The sequence below is a fragment of the Mytilus edulis genome, chromosome 9, assembly GCF_963676685.1.
Source record: "Mytilus edulis chromosome 9, xbMytEdul2.2, whole genome shotgun sequence".
Classification (NCBI taxonomy): domain Eukaryota; kingdom Metazoa; phylum Mollusca; class Bivalvia; order Mytilida; family Mytilidae; genus Mytilus; species Mytilus edulis.
This window is the reverse complement of record NC_092352.1, coordinates 65,334,480-65,351,646: the sequence shown is the minus strand read 5'-3', so window position 1 is coordinate 65,351,646 and position 17,167 is coordinate 65,334,480. Positions and strand designations below refer to the sequence as shown.

At 32.9% G+C, this 17,167-nt stretch overlaps 1 protein-coding gene across 1 annotated transcript in view; it reads right to left on the bottom strand.

Annotated features, from left to right (window-relative positions):
* Window positions 1-17,167, bottom strand: part of LOC139488819 (alpha-N-acetylgalactosamine-specific lectin-like) — a 57,584-nt gene that overhangs the window by 12,450 nt on the left and 27,967 nt on the right. The window lies entirely within an intron of this gene.

Sequence of the window (17,167 nt, the reverse complement as noted above, 5' to 3'; positions counted from 1 at the left end):
GAGTTTTTTTCAAAATTTTGAATGTTTCTTTTTTCATATATTTATTTTTGTTTTCCTGCATTGTTATTTTCTGTATGTATTTCTTCTTATTAAAATATACCATGGTTGATGCAATTTCATCAAACATATAAGTGCTACCCTATACAACCAAATCAATAATCCTGACTGTGTGATTTAAATTAGATACATTATGACCTTAAAATGTTGGTCTGATTATTTATAAAGGGATCAAATGTGAGAAACAGAAAGTAAGCACAGTGAGATTTGTCAGGAAAGAGAATGTTTTACGTAAAACGTGTGATACTTTCTGTGTGAGATTGAATTTGTATTACATACGGAATGAACATTGGAAAAGGTTTCTCAATAGATACATGTATCTATGCCATAGACTGATAACTGTGTCTGCAATGGATGAGAACAATACACCCATTACCTGTTTCTGATTTACTTTTGAAACTATCAAGACAACATTATATGCAATCATATTTTACGCTCGTATAGTTAAAACAGTATTTAACAAATAAATTGATTTTTTTTAGCAACTGTCAAGGCCTTTGTAAGCCATCTCGATAAAAATATAATAAACTATAAAAATTAAGATCTTTGACCGAAATTGAAGCATTTAAAACTTTTCTGATATTTATAACTTCAGCACGAACGCATATCAGTACAACAATGCAATGATTTAAAAAAACAAGTAAATACTACTAACAGAACAATTAGGACCATATTAAGGGCATACGATACAGTTTTGATACCGTATTTACAATTTGAAGAAAATTTCCATATAGGCTTTTGTTTGCCTGATTAAATCAAATATGTAATAAAAAATATACCTTCATGGGCTACTTTTTGAGTTAAATGAGGTCAAAATTTTATATATTTGCTCAAAATTCTGATTTGTGGCCGTATTTTCCCTTTCAAAAGAAAGCCATAACTTTTTTGTTTTAAAAGATAAACACAAACTGTTTCTTTGTTAAATAATTTGAAATTTCTGTATTTTATAAGTATCCTAAAAATTTATGCATTTTTTATTCAAAAATAACTCATATTTATCAAATGGTCATGAATTGAGAAAAAAACGTAATGTTTTTGCTGTATATTTATCAAAATTTAAAAAATGCACTATTTACAGTTTTATAAAATTTGGTCCACATAATCTCCCTGCAAAATGAAACAAAATGAAGTTTTAAAAAATAGGGGTCCATGCACTCGTTTTCAAATGAAATCAGTTTGAATGATAAAAATCAGTCGAAAAATGCATCTTTTTCCCGATATGTCATAGTTTGACGTCGTGAAAATAACATTTTACGTCATTACCTCCCCCCTGTAATAACATTAACGGTACCAATTTTCCTGCACCAGATGCGCATTTCGACAATACATGTCTCTTAAATGATGCTCGTGGCCAAAATATTTGAAATCCAAAGCTATATAAAAAAAATGAAGAGCAATTATCACATGTAACTGTATCGTATGCCCTTATAAGTTATGACAAATGAAGAAATAAATGAGTTTCAATCTTAAATTCTGTAATGTTGAAAATAACTATCATTTATTTCTTTATTTATTGCTTCTGAAGCTATTTGATTGATTTTTTTGAAGAAAAAAAAATATATTTCGATGGCCTAGCTGCTGACCAAAAAAGAATTAGATTGTAGCGTGACCAAATTTTTATGCTGTCACCTGCTTGGTGTATTTCTATTTCACATGATAGGTAAAAATGTTGCTTTTGTTCTCAACAATATTATATACCAAATCAATTCTTAAGCATAGATGAAAGTTTGATAGGGACACGGGCAGGTCAATAATAATTCAATATATACCCTCAAAGGCAGCGAAATTTGGTGTTAAATTATGGGTGCTTGTTAAATCAATAACGGGATACATTGTTCATCTTAATGTATATAAAGAAAAGCGTTATGACCCAACCCCTGCCAGAATGTTACAGAGAAGTTACGAAGTAAATTTACTTTTAGATTCGTGCAATTTTTTTTAATAAATACTACCACGTTGTCACAGACAGCTTTTTCACGTCAGTTGATTTAGCAAAAGAACTACTGCGGAAAGGGACATTTATGACTGGAACTTTACGTCAAAATCGTGCCATGCAACGCTAGAGATATAAAAAAAACCCGACAATTAATGAAAACGAAGTTTTTAATACAAGGACAGTTATTGCTATGTGTGTATAAGGAGGCTAGGCGTAGGAAACTTATCCGTCTGTTATCCACTGCATGTAGAGCCGAACTTAATAATAACGGGAAACAAAAAATAATTGAACATTATAACACAAAAATGGGAAGAGTAGATCTAGCTGATCAGCTTGTCAGTGCATATGTCGATGATAGAAAAACTATGAAAGTATGGAAACAAGTTGTTTTCAATCTACTACAAAGAATGGTTTACAAATGCTTATTTACTTTATAAACAAAATAGTGATACACCACGTCTCTCGAGGTTATCATTTCTGCAAAGTATATTTGAGGAGCTCGCACAAGAGCATCTTTTATCGCGTAAGCAAAGACTCCCTAATCGTGAACCAAGTAATGCGCGTATACGACTCCGTAAGATCCCCGACGGAAAATAAAAAGATTGTACATAGCGTTTGTTCAGACAGAAACGGGTGGGATGGGAGAAAGAGAACGAGAACTGTTTGTGTTAGATGTTGGAATGGACTTCATAAAAAATGCAAACATAATCATGTATATGTGGACGAATAATGAATATATCTAAAACTGTGAAATCTATTTATTTATTCGCCATGTATATGCTAATGACTAACCCGACCTCATCCCCCCTTTCCCACACCCACACAAAATTTCTAAAAGAAAATCAAAAACAAAAATAGAATCTGTCTGTACTATGTGCGAAGAAAAAAAATCCAAACACCAAAATTATTGCAAAGCTGTAACAAACATGTGAGTCGTAAATAATCGTATGTAGGTAAAAGAAACAAATGGACAGATAAAACACACATTCAAGGTCACTCAACATTGTATCTTCAAAATAAATCAGAAATTCGTGTTTTCATGATCACAGCTAAACAAATGTAGTTATCCCGCTCTTCATACAAAATGTACCTCGATCAACGGTTTTACACCCCAATGAAGTTACAAAAAGAAGCATTCAATTCTTAAATAATCAGCAAAGAATTGATCGCTTCTATCGTGAACTCTTCCGTTAAGTATTCATAAACTGCGCTTGTTAAGCATTGTTTTGTGTGATAAATCTACGACTTTCGTCCAATATGGCTTATATATGTTTCACAAATTGCTTATGTGATGTGTTTACGTGTCAGCTATTTGAGCAGCAATTTGATACTAGTCTTATAGTAGAGCTCGATTTCTTCTTTGGTCGCTGGTAATTACAGTATATGAACATACCATAAAAATTGTGAGACTGCAAATGAATAGTCATTAACTGAATTCGTTTATAACGCTTTGGTCCAAGAGACTTTGTCAGACATAAAACTTTCGTATAAGTTGTCACTATCAGCATGACATTGTTTAATGAGTAACGTACACGCTATAGGCTTGTGGTCAGAAACGTTAAATATGCTTTAGTCGGGACAAATACATTGTAAACATCTCGTGTATTTTCGTTATTTGTAACTGCTAGTATATGATATATCCCTATTTTAGGACTATCTTTATAAGATTGAAATGTACATACAGGATCTTTGGCAAAGTCCTGAACGTGTTATGATATAATGTTAAGGAGACTTTCAAGAAGTTGACAACGACGATCCTGGGTAAACAAATATCGTCATCCACATTTCTTGTAATTTAAATCGCCATGCATATATACCGTCCCGTACTTCGAATAAGATTTGTACGTGTCCATTAAGTATTTAAAACATATACTAGGTTAATTAGGAATGTTTCAGTTCGATACCACATATACTATTGCTATAAATACCAATGCTGTGACATACGGAGATTAAGTTTTAGATATCAAGATCGCAACACCTCCATGGGCGCGTAAACTGTATTTTTCTGGGCAGTGTTAATTGGCGCAATTTCCAAATGCTAGATAGTATTGGTTGTCGATTGAATTAAGGAAGTGGAATTTTGATTTTCTTAGCCAGCGTTCTGATTAATTGATGACGTCAATCTTTTTATCATTTTAAAATTCCAGTAGATATGGTACTGCGGACATTATTCCGCGACAGTTCAAGCCGTATATAATGGTTATTCGGTCTTTGTAGGTAGAAAAACTGAACATGGAAACCATTCATTTAGAAAAATGACTTCAGGCCAAAAAGACGGATCCCGTATAAAGGTTTCACATTGCGCATCGATATTAAGTTGTGTCGAAGCTGTTAGTCTTTTTTATTTATCAAAATATCATAAATGTGTTACGTAGAATCTGGTTACGAGTTGTCTTGTTGTTTTTAACAAATCCACAACAATTCTCAACGGTTGTTGGATTACACATGGAAAGGTTTATCAGAAGAAACACAAGACTTAGTTGGTAAATATCATGACATTTTCACAAAAAAAAACACAATGCTCTTGAGGCTAATATTCTAGGTACTGACGTTTTTTTTGTTATCTTATTTACGCTTTATATAGTGTGTTCTTATCATTTATCATTGTTATTATCATAAGGGTTTAGCCCATTTTTAGTTCTAAAAGTGGCTAGGTATTTATGCATCCCACCACTGTGTTTTTGTGCTATGGACATTTCGCTTATATGCCTTGTCTAAAAAATGTCTAGATGCCATTTTTTTCTTCTTTTTTGACATTGTTGTTTGTTTTCATTGTGATTAGATGTTACACAACGTTGGCTGCTGTTACACAATTTTTGACATAATTTACTTATTGTGTCTGTTTGTTTTGCTCACACATTGTTGTTAATAATATAATTTGGGACTACAGCTGTATTATACTATTTCTATAATAGTCCCAGATATAATAATTTTCTTTCGAGTTCAGTAGGTTTTGTTATTTTACATTATACTATTATATTATGTCACAGCTTGTTCGAGAAGGCAGATTATGGATGAATTGTAACAAAAAAGTGATGAGGCTAATTTTTCTGGATTTTATTCACAGGATATTAGTTGTTATCAATATATATATATGTCGTGTACAAGTTGCGATTTTGTACGGTTATAACATGTACAAAAATATTGTACATGTTATAACTTGTATAATGCAAAAATACAAGTTATAACATGTACAAAATATTGCTGGAAAATGGTTTTAACTTATACAAAATTTGAAATTAAAAATAAAGCAGAATATACATGCAAGATTGAAATTTATCAAATAAAAAGAACAATAATCAAAAGCAAAGGAAGGTGCATTATTTACACAATGCAAGCATGCATACAATAGTAAATTTTCATACATTTTAGAAACAAGTATATTTACTTGTTGCTACAAGACAGAGATATGTGAAACCTCGAGTTGCTCAAAACTTTCATTCTTCTACATTTACACCTACCAGACTAAGAGTACAGCTGCCTTTCTTACACTGACAATGCACAAAACCTTGCCCTCCCTTCAATTATAACTTACATACTAACTCATGTATCTCTCTCAAACTCGTATCACTCATTTGGACTTGAAACACATTGAAAGTTGCATTTTCCAAAACATGAACATGGTTTCTTCTGAAGTATCCCTTTATTTGTCTAACTATAGAGCCACCCATGTGCATTCTCATTCATCACCACGCCTTTTATGCTTTCATCGACAGGGCCCCTATCAATGGATGCGAGGGCATAGGAATGATAACGTTATCATCTTGAGACAGAACAGTTAATCTAGTTTTGAGTTTTATGTCACGCTATCAGCTTGTATTTGCTGTCAAAAGGCCCTCTTTCGTGCACGCTTGATGTCAATATTTGAAATTTCCGACAAACCTCTCTAGTATTCAAGATTACCTACACAAGAAGGAAGCATGGATTGACAAATGGTTACTAAAATTTCACGTGGAAAAATCTAGATACATGAAAATATGTAAGAAAACAAATAACACTGAACACTCACCAAAGTATAGTCTCTAAATCATACAATAGCAAAGGTTGAAGAGGAAAAAGATATAGAAGTCCTAATCGACTCAGAACTCACATAAGCGAAAAAGTGAATATATAATGCAATCTCCATTTTTGCAGTTCGCAGAAGAACTTTTAAATACTTGGGTACGGATACATTCATACCATTATAAAACCATGGTCAGAACTCCTTAGGACTATGCTAGTTCAGTATGATCTCCATACAAGAAAAACAACATTGATAAAATTGAAGGAGTCAAAAGAAGGGTAACAAAACAACTACCAGCTCTCAAAGACATGAGTTATCCAGAGAGACTAAAAACTTTGAAACTATCAATGGCTACTATGACAAGAAAGAAAGCTCATTTTTGAAAAATGGCAGATGAGTAACAACATAGAACCAGTAGTAGGACGAAAGGCAACAAAGTCATCAATCAAAGATTTCAATCTTATATCCGAAAACACTCATTCTATGTTTTAAGGTATTTTAAGCAATCATTAAATTGAATGATCTGGTCATTAACTGTATCAAAAAGAAATCAAACTATAAGTGAGTGATAAAACATAAATGGGCATTAACAAAAAAATGATGAAAATATTATTGAAGTAAATGTAATAATAGAAACATATTTTGTACAAGTTAAACCCATTTTAAAGCAATATTTTGTACATGTTAAACATGTATGAGGTACTTTTGTACATGTTATAACTTGTATTTTAGCATTGTACAAATTATAACATGTTATATATAACCTGTACAAAATTGCAACTTGTACACGACATATATATTTGTAGCGTTGTCGTTTTTGTATGGATTCGTGTTTGTCGATTTGTTATTTTGGTAGCGTAAATAACGTAAAATCCATATTCAAATGGCACAAAGAAAACAAACCACAACACAAAGTTTCAAATCAAATCACTATGTAATCTGTTAAATGTATATCAGTTTGACATAATCACTGGGGTAAAGCTGATGACCGTAACTGCATTCACGGTCATCCCAAGATGTCGGATGAAAAATTAGGTCAGTTTCTGTATTGTCTGTTAAAGTGTTTCTAAATCATTTTCTTTACAAATCATACATTGAAAAGATGTAAATTTATAAAAGAATCACTCGACAATCACTAATTACTTCTGAGAAATGTTCATGAAACGGGAAATTCGATTTGAAAAAATCGTTAAGATGACCGTAAATCATAATCAAAATATTTTCAAGATCACCGTAACATAAAACAAGGATGACCGTGATTGGTAAAAAGATGACCGTAACTTGTAAAGGATGACCGTAATTTGTAAAGACTGACTGTAATTTATATAGGACGACCGTAACTTTTATAGGATGACCATCAATTCTAAGAAATATCCGTATTGTATTCAAAGCTTTTTTGTTGAGTTTGTCGATCTCAATAGGGGCTCGGTTAGCGGATATAAATATGTTTCATAAATTTCTTTTTTTTAACTATAATATAATTGGCCATATTTAGGATTTATAACAATGATAGTAAATTGCATATTTCTCGTAAACAATGAAATATTTATTGATATCGACATTAAAATTTTAACACAAATTTACAGCGATACGACGAAAATTTGAAGAAACATGAATGTGTCCCTAGTACACGGATGCCTCATCTACACTATCATTTTCTATGTTTAGTGGACTATGAAAATGGGATAAAACTGTAATTTAGCATTAGAGTTAAAAAGATCATTCCATAGGGAAAATGTGTACTAAGTTTCAATTTTATTTAACTTGAAGCTGGACAAACGGACAAACAAACAGACGAACGGACGAACGTACGCACAGACCAGAAAAACATAATGCCAATAAATGGAGCATTAAAAACATTAATAATACATACGAATATTTGGTAATCGAGCCCATGTGTATGGGTCCAGAGGAAGCAGATTAAAATCTTAATTTGTCTTGATATATGCAGACGGAAACACTTTTGAAATAGAACAAAAGAATCGAAGCTCTGTGTTTATCGAGAAAGCGATAAAAGTTAACTGTAATGTTTGATATAGTAACAAAATTTTAAAAAGTTAATAGAAAAAAATAAAACGACAATTTTCTTATTTTAAAAACACCATTTGCATAAGTTTTCAATGTATCTATTACATAGTAATGCAAAACAATAAGATATCAAGTCGACGACATGGTTCTTATCGGGGCCTTTTATAGCTGACTATGCGGTAAGTGCTTTGCTCATTGTTGAAGGCCTTACGGTTACCTATAGTTGTTAATGTTTGTGTCATTTTGGTCTTTTCTGGATAGCTGTCTCATTGGCAATAATACCACATCTTCTTTTTTATATATAGTATCTATAAGTTGGATGTAGAAAATGCATAACCTCCGATTTTTTTTTTATCACGGACGGAGAACATGTCAATCTTTTAGTTCAGAAATTTTCGTGTCTGCCCTTCCATTATGTGAATCAAGAAAAAATTCCCCAAAACAAGTAACGATTGTATCGAAAAGAGAAAAATCGAGTGCACCTTTTTATGTTAGGGCATGTTTGGGGTGTATATTTTGTCTTTAAAACGTACAAAGCAAGAGTATTTTATATAGCATCTCGCTTCAGATTCTATCATTATTATATATCAAAGCTACAGGTTTACTTTATAACATAAAAAAAATGAAAGTACGAAAAGATGAAATATATGGGTCAATTGAGATACCTATCTAATGAATCACAAAAACAGAGTAGGTGTGTTCGAATAGCAATTTTGTCTAAAAGTACCTGACGACAGTCTTTTAATTTGGATGATGAAAATGTGTGTGTGATAACTAGGGTTTATAATCTTCAACCACTGAAAATGTTTAGTCTGCCCTTCCACGAAATATTTAATTAGAATTTTTTTAAATGCTTAAGAATTTTCAAAAATTCCATCTGACATCCAAACAGACAATATTTTTAAGGTTCATCATAACAAACGGACAAATATGGCTGTATTCACATGCCAAAAATTACTCTGAGTACAGACTTACCTGTAAAGTTGGAAAAATTTTAATGCCTAGCATCCACTAGATATAATAAAGTTAAATGCATTTTGTGTTTCATAAAGATAAAATCTCTTTTGGATTTTGATGGGCATTTTTTTTCCTTCATGCAAAAGGTGTGAAAATTGACTAAGTTGTTGTACAACTATGAGATGCTCCCTCAGGTAAAAAAACCGGTTTGTATTGTTTTCATTGTCCTTAATTGACATGGACACCAGGTATCTTCACAACTATAGGTGAGTTAAAGAGTTTATCTGAGTCAGTGAGTGGACAGTATCAAAGTAATTCAGGTGTTTGTTTATTTTTGCACCTTCTGTAGAAAGGAAAAAAAATGCCCATCAAAAACCAAGAAAGATTTTATCTTTCTTAAACACAAAATGCATTTAACTTTTATATGTCTAGTGGATGCTAGGCATTAAAACTTTCCAAACAGCACAGGTAAGTCTGTACACAGAGTAGTTTTTGAGGTGAAAATACGGCCATACTTGTCCATTTGTTATGATGAACCTTAAGTTGAATCAATGCAGACAAGATCATTAACTAATGCTCATTAGCTAGTAGATACATTTGTATTTTAAAATATAACTGACATATAACGATCGATCGTAATGGTGCTATGTGGATTTTATCAGTTTTCAAGAGCAAAATTGTCAGAGCGTCATCCCTACAATGGCTTCCATTTCTACGACTGTGAGCATGAACTGGCGTAATGGGAAGATAATTTTGAAGAAGTAGAATCCTGACTGTATGAATAACATTTCTGTATATATACAAATTGACAACGTTCCGCCTTGTGATACGCTTTTCGTACAATACTATTTTAAGGATCTACTTTGCTGGAGCTCACCTTCACTAGTTTATTCGAATGATATTTTCAAAATATTTCTGTTATTTTATTTGCACGACAAAATGAAAGACGATATAATATCAATGGGTGTACATGCAATTTTTTGGCATTTTTAAAAATGTGTATTTATTATATGTTATTAAAAGGAATCCCAGAAACATCTTTTGTCGAGCAGTTGAAGGCTGTGCACCGCATGTCATTTGGCAAATTCATTTGAAAAATTGAACCCTCTACCGTAAAAAAAGATACATATGGTAATCTTTGCATTTGAAGCACGTCTTATTTTCTTCTACCTATAGAATAAAACTTTCATATTAATATGTGTATACCAACACGATTAATCATTTGATACAAAAAGATAGTTATATAAATACGGATATTTCTTAGAATTGAGGGTCATCCTTTAAAAGTTACGGTCATCATTTACAAATTACGGTCATCTTAAAAGCAGTTACGTTCAGCCTTGTTATGAATCGCTGATTCTGTTACGGTCATCTCGATTGTGATTTACGGTCATCTTGGCGATTTTTTCAAATCGAATTTCCCGTTTCATGCACATTTCTCAGAAGTAATTAGTGATTTTCGAGTGATTCTTTTATAAATTTTCATCGTTTCAATGTATGATTTGTAAAGAAAATGATATAGAAACACTTTAACAGACAATACAGAAACTGACCTAATTTTTCATCCGACATCTTGGGATGACCGTGAATGCAGTTACGGTCATCAGCTTTACCCCAGTGATAATAAAACAGTTGAACAATAATCCTAATTCACTAACACAATATTACTCTCAACACTTCTATCTAACAATCTCAAATCTCTCTATTCTCTTTCTATTACACTCTGATCTCTCTCGCATCCCCTTATATACATAATTACAGGCGGTACCCCGACGGTTTCAAAGATGGGGTACCGGGCGGTTCTAAAGATACCGGGCGGTACCTCAACGGTTCTAAAGATTGGCTACCGGGCGGTACCCTGACAGTTTTAAAGATGGGGTTACCGGACGGTACACCGACGGTTCCAAAGATGGAGTACCGGGCGGTTCTTAAGATACCGGGCGGTGAATTTAAATGATATAGAAACCGTTCAAATAAATAAAAATACTGGGCATAGCCCTGTAAACATGAAATTTAACCCAAACGTATTTAAAAGAAAGACATCTTACATAATAATAGTTTATACAAACTAAAATCGCTACAATCCCCCCAACTAGCAATTGAAATTCCTATTTCAATGTCGTATTAAACAAAACTAGGCTTCTCACTGTACAGTTACATATATATCTAAAAACACAATCAATGTAGTTCAACTCAATGCAAGTCAATGTTATATGTTCACTTCAACATGCATAATGAAGTTATGATAGCAGTTCCTAACTTCACTTTCAAATCACCAACATTAGCTGTGACGAACCTTGTATTCAATGTTTTATTAAAATTATTTCCAAGAGGTTCCAATGTTTTATTTTGAAGAATTGTCTGGTGGTTCCAATATTTTTTTCTCAGAATTGTCAGGCGGTTTCAATTTTTCATTCATAAAAAAATGTTCAGCGGTCCCAATGATTTATATAAAGAATGGTCCTACAGTTCCTTGATTGGTATCTGTTTCTCCGGTATGATTTCATGCATTCCCAACAATATATGTCCAGTTTCTCATCAGGGTCAGCAAACACACAACAATTTTGCAGCAATACCCTTTTATATTCATCGGCTTCTTAAATTGAAAGATTCTGTATACCGCTTTGGTACATCTTTTCCATATATTGAGGAAACAAACTATTAGACGAATTACGATGCTCAACAATACCACAAACATCTTCATTTTCATCTTCTACCTGAACAGAATTGCCGATATTCAAAACTGGTACAAACACAGCAATATGTGTTCCTTTGAACAACATAATATCTTTACTGGTTGGGTTAAACAAACTTACATGCACCATACCTTGAAAAGAATTAAGATGGTCCATATTTTGTCATGAAATGGAATATTTCCGCCTCATATTTCTTAAAATAAGGAATCCCAGTCCCTTTCACATCGAATGGATTGGATAATACTTTCTCCAAGTAAATGATTTATTACTCCTGAAACAATAATTGGAAATTGAACACAAAATTCATCACATGATAATGTCATAACAACAGTTCTTAACACTTTTAAATCATCACCACTAGTTGTGACAAACTTGGTATCTAATGGTCCTAGCATAGGTCTACTATCAGGCAAAATATTTCGGTAGCTGTCTTTTGTTATAAAAGTATATCTTGCAACTGTATCGATCTTGCAAGTAATTGCTGGTCCTTCTATTTACTATCTACCATCATACCGACCTTTCCTTATATTTTCGTTAACACAGCTACGTACGTCATTTTGTCCAATATTATCTGACAATAATTCGTTGTCTATGTGTTCCTCTCGCAGATAACAAACGCACCATCACTCAACCGCTTAGGTGTTATGTGATACTCTGGAGTTAAATCTTGGTATAATAAGTGATCCAAGTCAATCTCCATATCGGGAACGTGACGTCCTATGTTTACCCAAGGTACACTCCTTTAAACTTCTGCTAGGCCACCAGTTACCGTCGGTCGGAGCAGGGCCTATTGCTCCGACCGGTTGTTGTTTAACTGCTGGGCGGTACCACTGCTATTCTGGGCGGTGTCTTCCTCTGGTACCGTCTGATTTGAAATGTTCTGATCGTTTGAACGTGTCTTACTCCAACAGTAATCTCTTGTGTGTCCTCTTTTTCCACAATTCGTACACTTTCTATTTCTCTTATTTTGATATCTTCGGTTGTTCATAGGACTTTCTGAATAATTGCTTTTCTTTGAATTCAGTTCATAACCATCACTTCCTTTTTCCGCTGTATTTACATTATTTCTCCTGTCAACCTTGGTCACATTCCCTTCATTCATTCGATTATATTCTTCTTGCATGGCACTTGCAAAAGCGTCCTGGAGTGTCTTATGCTTAGTTCGCCTTATAAACATGCGGAACTCCTCAGACTCACCGCAAGCGTCAAGAAACGATCTGATGCCGTTTTCTTGGACAAGTTCTGGCTGAGATGGGTAAGCACGCCTGTACAAATCTTCAATAGATTGCCCCAAATCTCTAAACGATTCACCAGGTCTCCTTCTCCTTAGTTTTGCCTCTGCAAGATAGCTTTCTTTCATGTTTGAATGTCCAAAACGTAACTCCATCTTATCTATTAAACTTTCCTTTCTCATTTGGGTATTTGAAGACAGTCCGTGCACGTATGTTTCTTCCTGTCCGCTTGAGGTAGTAAAGAACATCAACATGTATCCAAATAGTTTAAGTCCCACTGATATTCCAACCATTCTCTTCATTATGAATTTATGGCTATCCCACCGCTGCCGCCATTTGTAGCGTTGTCGTTTTTGTATGGATTCGTGTTTGTCGATGTGTTATTTTGGTAGCGTAAATTACGTAAAATCCATATTCAAATGGCACAAAGAAAACAAACCACAACACAAAGTTTCAAATCAAATCACTATGTAATCTGTTAAATGTATATCAGTTTGACATAATAAAACAGTTGAACAATAATCCTAATTCACTAACACAATATTACTCTCAACACTTCTAACTGACAATCTCAAATCTCTCTATTCTCTTTCTATTACACTCTGATCTCTCTCGCATCCCCTTATATACATAATTACAGGCGGTACCCCGACGGTTCCAAAGATGGGGTACCGGGCGGTTCTAAAGATACCGAGCGGTACCTCAACGGTTCTAAAGATTGGCTACCGGGCGGTACCCTGACAGTTTTAAAGATGGGGTTACCGGACGGTACCCCGACGGTTCCAAAGATGGGGTACCGGGCGGTTCTTAAGATACCGGGCGGTGAATTTAAATGATATAGAAACCGTTCAAATAAATAAAAACACTGGGCATTGCCCTGTAAACATGAAATTTAACCCAAACGTATTTAAAAGAAAGACATCTTACATAATAATAATTTATACAAACTAAAATCGCTACAATATGTATATATATATATAGTGTGTCTAAAAATAGCAACAATCAACATTCAATCTATCTAGGTGTGGATCAGTTTGTAAATAAACTGATGCAGTTACTAAATAAAATTATATAAGTGTCTAAGAATGTAACTTTAACATTATATATATATATATTCAAGAGTCTATCTAAAAATGAGGGTACTTTTTCTAAAAATGAGGGTACTTTCTATATGGCTTTCCAAATACCGTTTCGATTCGATCCCTAACATCACCGAAGAGACATTTATTGTCGAAATCCGGATCTGGTGTACTAAAAAAATATTGACACCGTATGTTTGTCGCATAACATCGTGGCCACAAGTTAAATTTTTTTTCTGTTGAGTATTAAATTTATATTAAGTTCCACTTTGTTACATCTTGTGATCAATTTTAGTCAGCAGGGTTAAAGAACATCAGTTGTTCGAAAGAGAGTCCAAAATAAAAAAAAGGAAAATCCAAGAATGTCCTTTTTAGAGGTCGAAATTCGCTGTTATTGTGAAAATACCTAATTTTGCAATTTCGGATGCTAATATTCTGCTTTTGGTTGGTAATTTTTTGTAAACAAATAGTGTTAGAAGAAATTTCTTCTCTGGCAAAGGGAACACATAGAAAAAACACACCATTAATATGATTATTTTATTGGATATATATATTAAATTACTATTCATATTTTACAAAACATTCAAACCACAATGAAATGAAGAACAGTAACCTATAAATTAATAAAATGGAAAGCAATATTCGTTCTCTACATTTTGTCACTAAACTGTCCTGTCTTCTTGGAAGAAATTTCTTCTAACAAATTAGAAAATGTATTTCATTCATATAAAGTATACAGTTTTAGTTTATGCACTCAACTTGATTACTTCATTTTGTATCCTCTCTCAAGTAGGAAGAAATTTCTTCCAAGTAATATCAAACCATTCAAAATTTCTCCAATCAAATATAGAAACATGTACATGTAATACATTTACATATTAATTTCAATTTGTTTAACACAGATAGTTAACTTCATTTAATGTTCCTACTTGGAAGAAATTTCTTCCAACTAATTAGAAAATGCATTTCTAATAAAGTAGGCAATTTTAGTTTATAAACTTAACTTGTTCACTTCATTTTCATTCTCTCTCAAGTTGGAAGAAATTTCTTCCAACTAGTTAGAAAATTCATTTCTAATAAAGTAGTCAATTTTAGTTAATAAACTTAACTTGTTCACTTCATTTTCATACTCTCTCAAGTTGGAAGAAATTTCTTCCATTTCTTCCAAGTAATATTAAATCATTCAAAATTTCTTTCAACAAATATTGAAACTTGTAATATATTTACAATTTTTTTTCCAATTTGTTAAACTCAGAAAGTTCACTTCATTTAATGTTCCTTCTTGGAAGAAATTTCTTCCAACAAATTAGAAAATGTAATTTCATTACTTATAAAATTTAATGCAATTATAGTTAATAAACTCAACTTGTTCACTTAATTTTTTATCGTCCTATCTTCTATCAATGCTACAGTCTACTATTGTCCCCCGGTGTATTGCCAGACCCTCCTATTATATGCTATTGCAGAGTATGAATCCTTCAGGTTATTGCGTCACCCTTCTATTTCCTTGATGCAGGCTATGAATCATCCAGTTGATCATATTTCGTATGTACACTTCATTTACAAAATTCCAAGTTCTTTCACGATGACAGTCTGTCTTGTAATTATTTAAGCAACACAACACAATATAAAAGTTATTCAGAGTGTTCAATTTATATTTTTTTTTCTTTTATCTAAATAATTTGTAATGGAATTAACAATTGACAATTTCTGCTCCTCGGATAATAATATTTTACCATTTTAACATGTCCTTTAAATTAGGATATCAAATAATTTTAAATATTTCAAGAACATCATTCTTGTCCAGCGGAATAGATGAATCTAACATTTTCTTCTTGCACAGCTGGTTGGTCAGCTTGCCAAGTTTTGCTAGAGCTAATGTCATGGTCTTATTGTTCCCAAATAAACGGTCAAGTTATTTTTATTCTAAACTGCCACTGCCACTGTCACTGCCACCTGGAAAAGAAATATACATAAAATTGAGAATGGAAATGGGGAATGAGTCAAAGAAACAACAACTCGATCATAGAGCAGACAAGTCATCCATTAAAAAAGAGTGCCCACACTGAAATATCTCAATATCATGTCGATATAGTCCTAAATATAAAGTTTCACTACAATTATCACATAAACTTAACATGATCCAAGAAACTGAGGCTAATGTAGAATAATCCAAACTGGAAATACATGTACGCCTTATAATCATACACCAAATATGCTTAAGTTGATCGACCTATTGCAAATCTAAAGACCAACCTAAAATGAATCTTGAAAATGAAGTCAGATGGACCCTGCCAGTCAGACATGTCAATACACGTTTTAGATCTAATTGACCTATTGCATATAGTATAAAAGAAAAAACTTAACCAGGAAAACTTAAGATTGGTCAATGAATCATGAAAGTGGTCATAGATTAACTTGCCAGACCGACATATAAACCTTACAATCATTACATGCACAAAATATTATAGTTGACCGTTTGCAGGTTTGCTTATAGAACTAGAAAAACAGACCAACAAAACTTAAATTCAGCAAAATCTTCAAACTGAGAAATTGACCGTAAACAGAGGACAAATAAAACATACCAGACTGACATTTACATCGTAAAATATTTCATTCATCAAAAAAAGTTGACCTATTGCATATTGTACAAGAAAAATAAGCAAAAAAAAAAAGACCATGAAATATTAACCATTTTACTGATCCATGAAATGACGTAGAGGTGTAGTGAAAACGGTCTGGAGGCATGAGGACCTTCAATGTACGCATAAACCAAATACAGTTATCCTTTAGTTATATTCATAAAATGATATTACTAACAAGAATGCGTCCATAGTACACGGATGCCCCACTCGCAATATCATTTTCTATGTTCAGTTGGCCGTGAAATTGGGTTAAAACACTTATTTAGCATTTAGAGTAGAGAGATCATATCATTATCACTAGGGAACATGTGCACTAAGTTTCAAGTTATATGACTTCATAAAAAAAACTACCTTGACCAAAAACTGAAGCGGGACAGGCGGGCCGACGAACAAACAGACACACAGACTCGAAAGAAATAACGTGCGTTAAGTGGAGCATTATAAGAGGGGTACATAAACTCTAACTTTTTTCAAGTGTGGTCAATGAAACATGAAAACGAGGTCAATGACAATAGATATCTGAGACTGACAGAT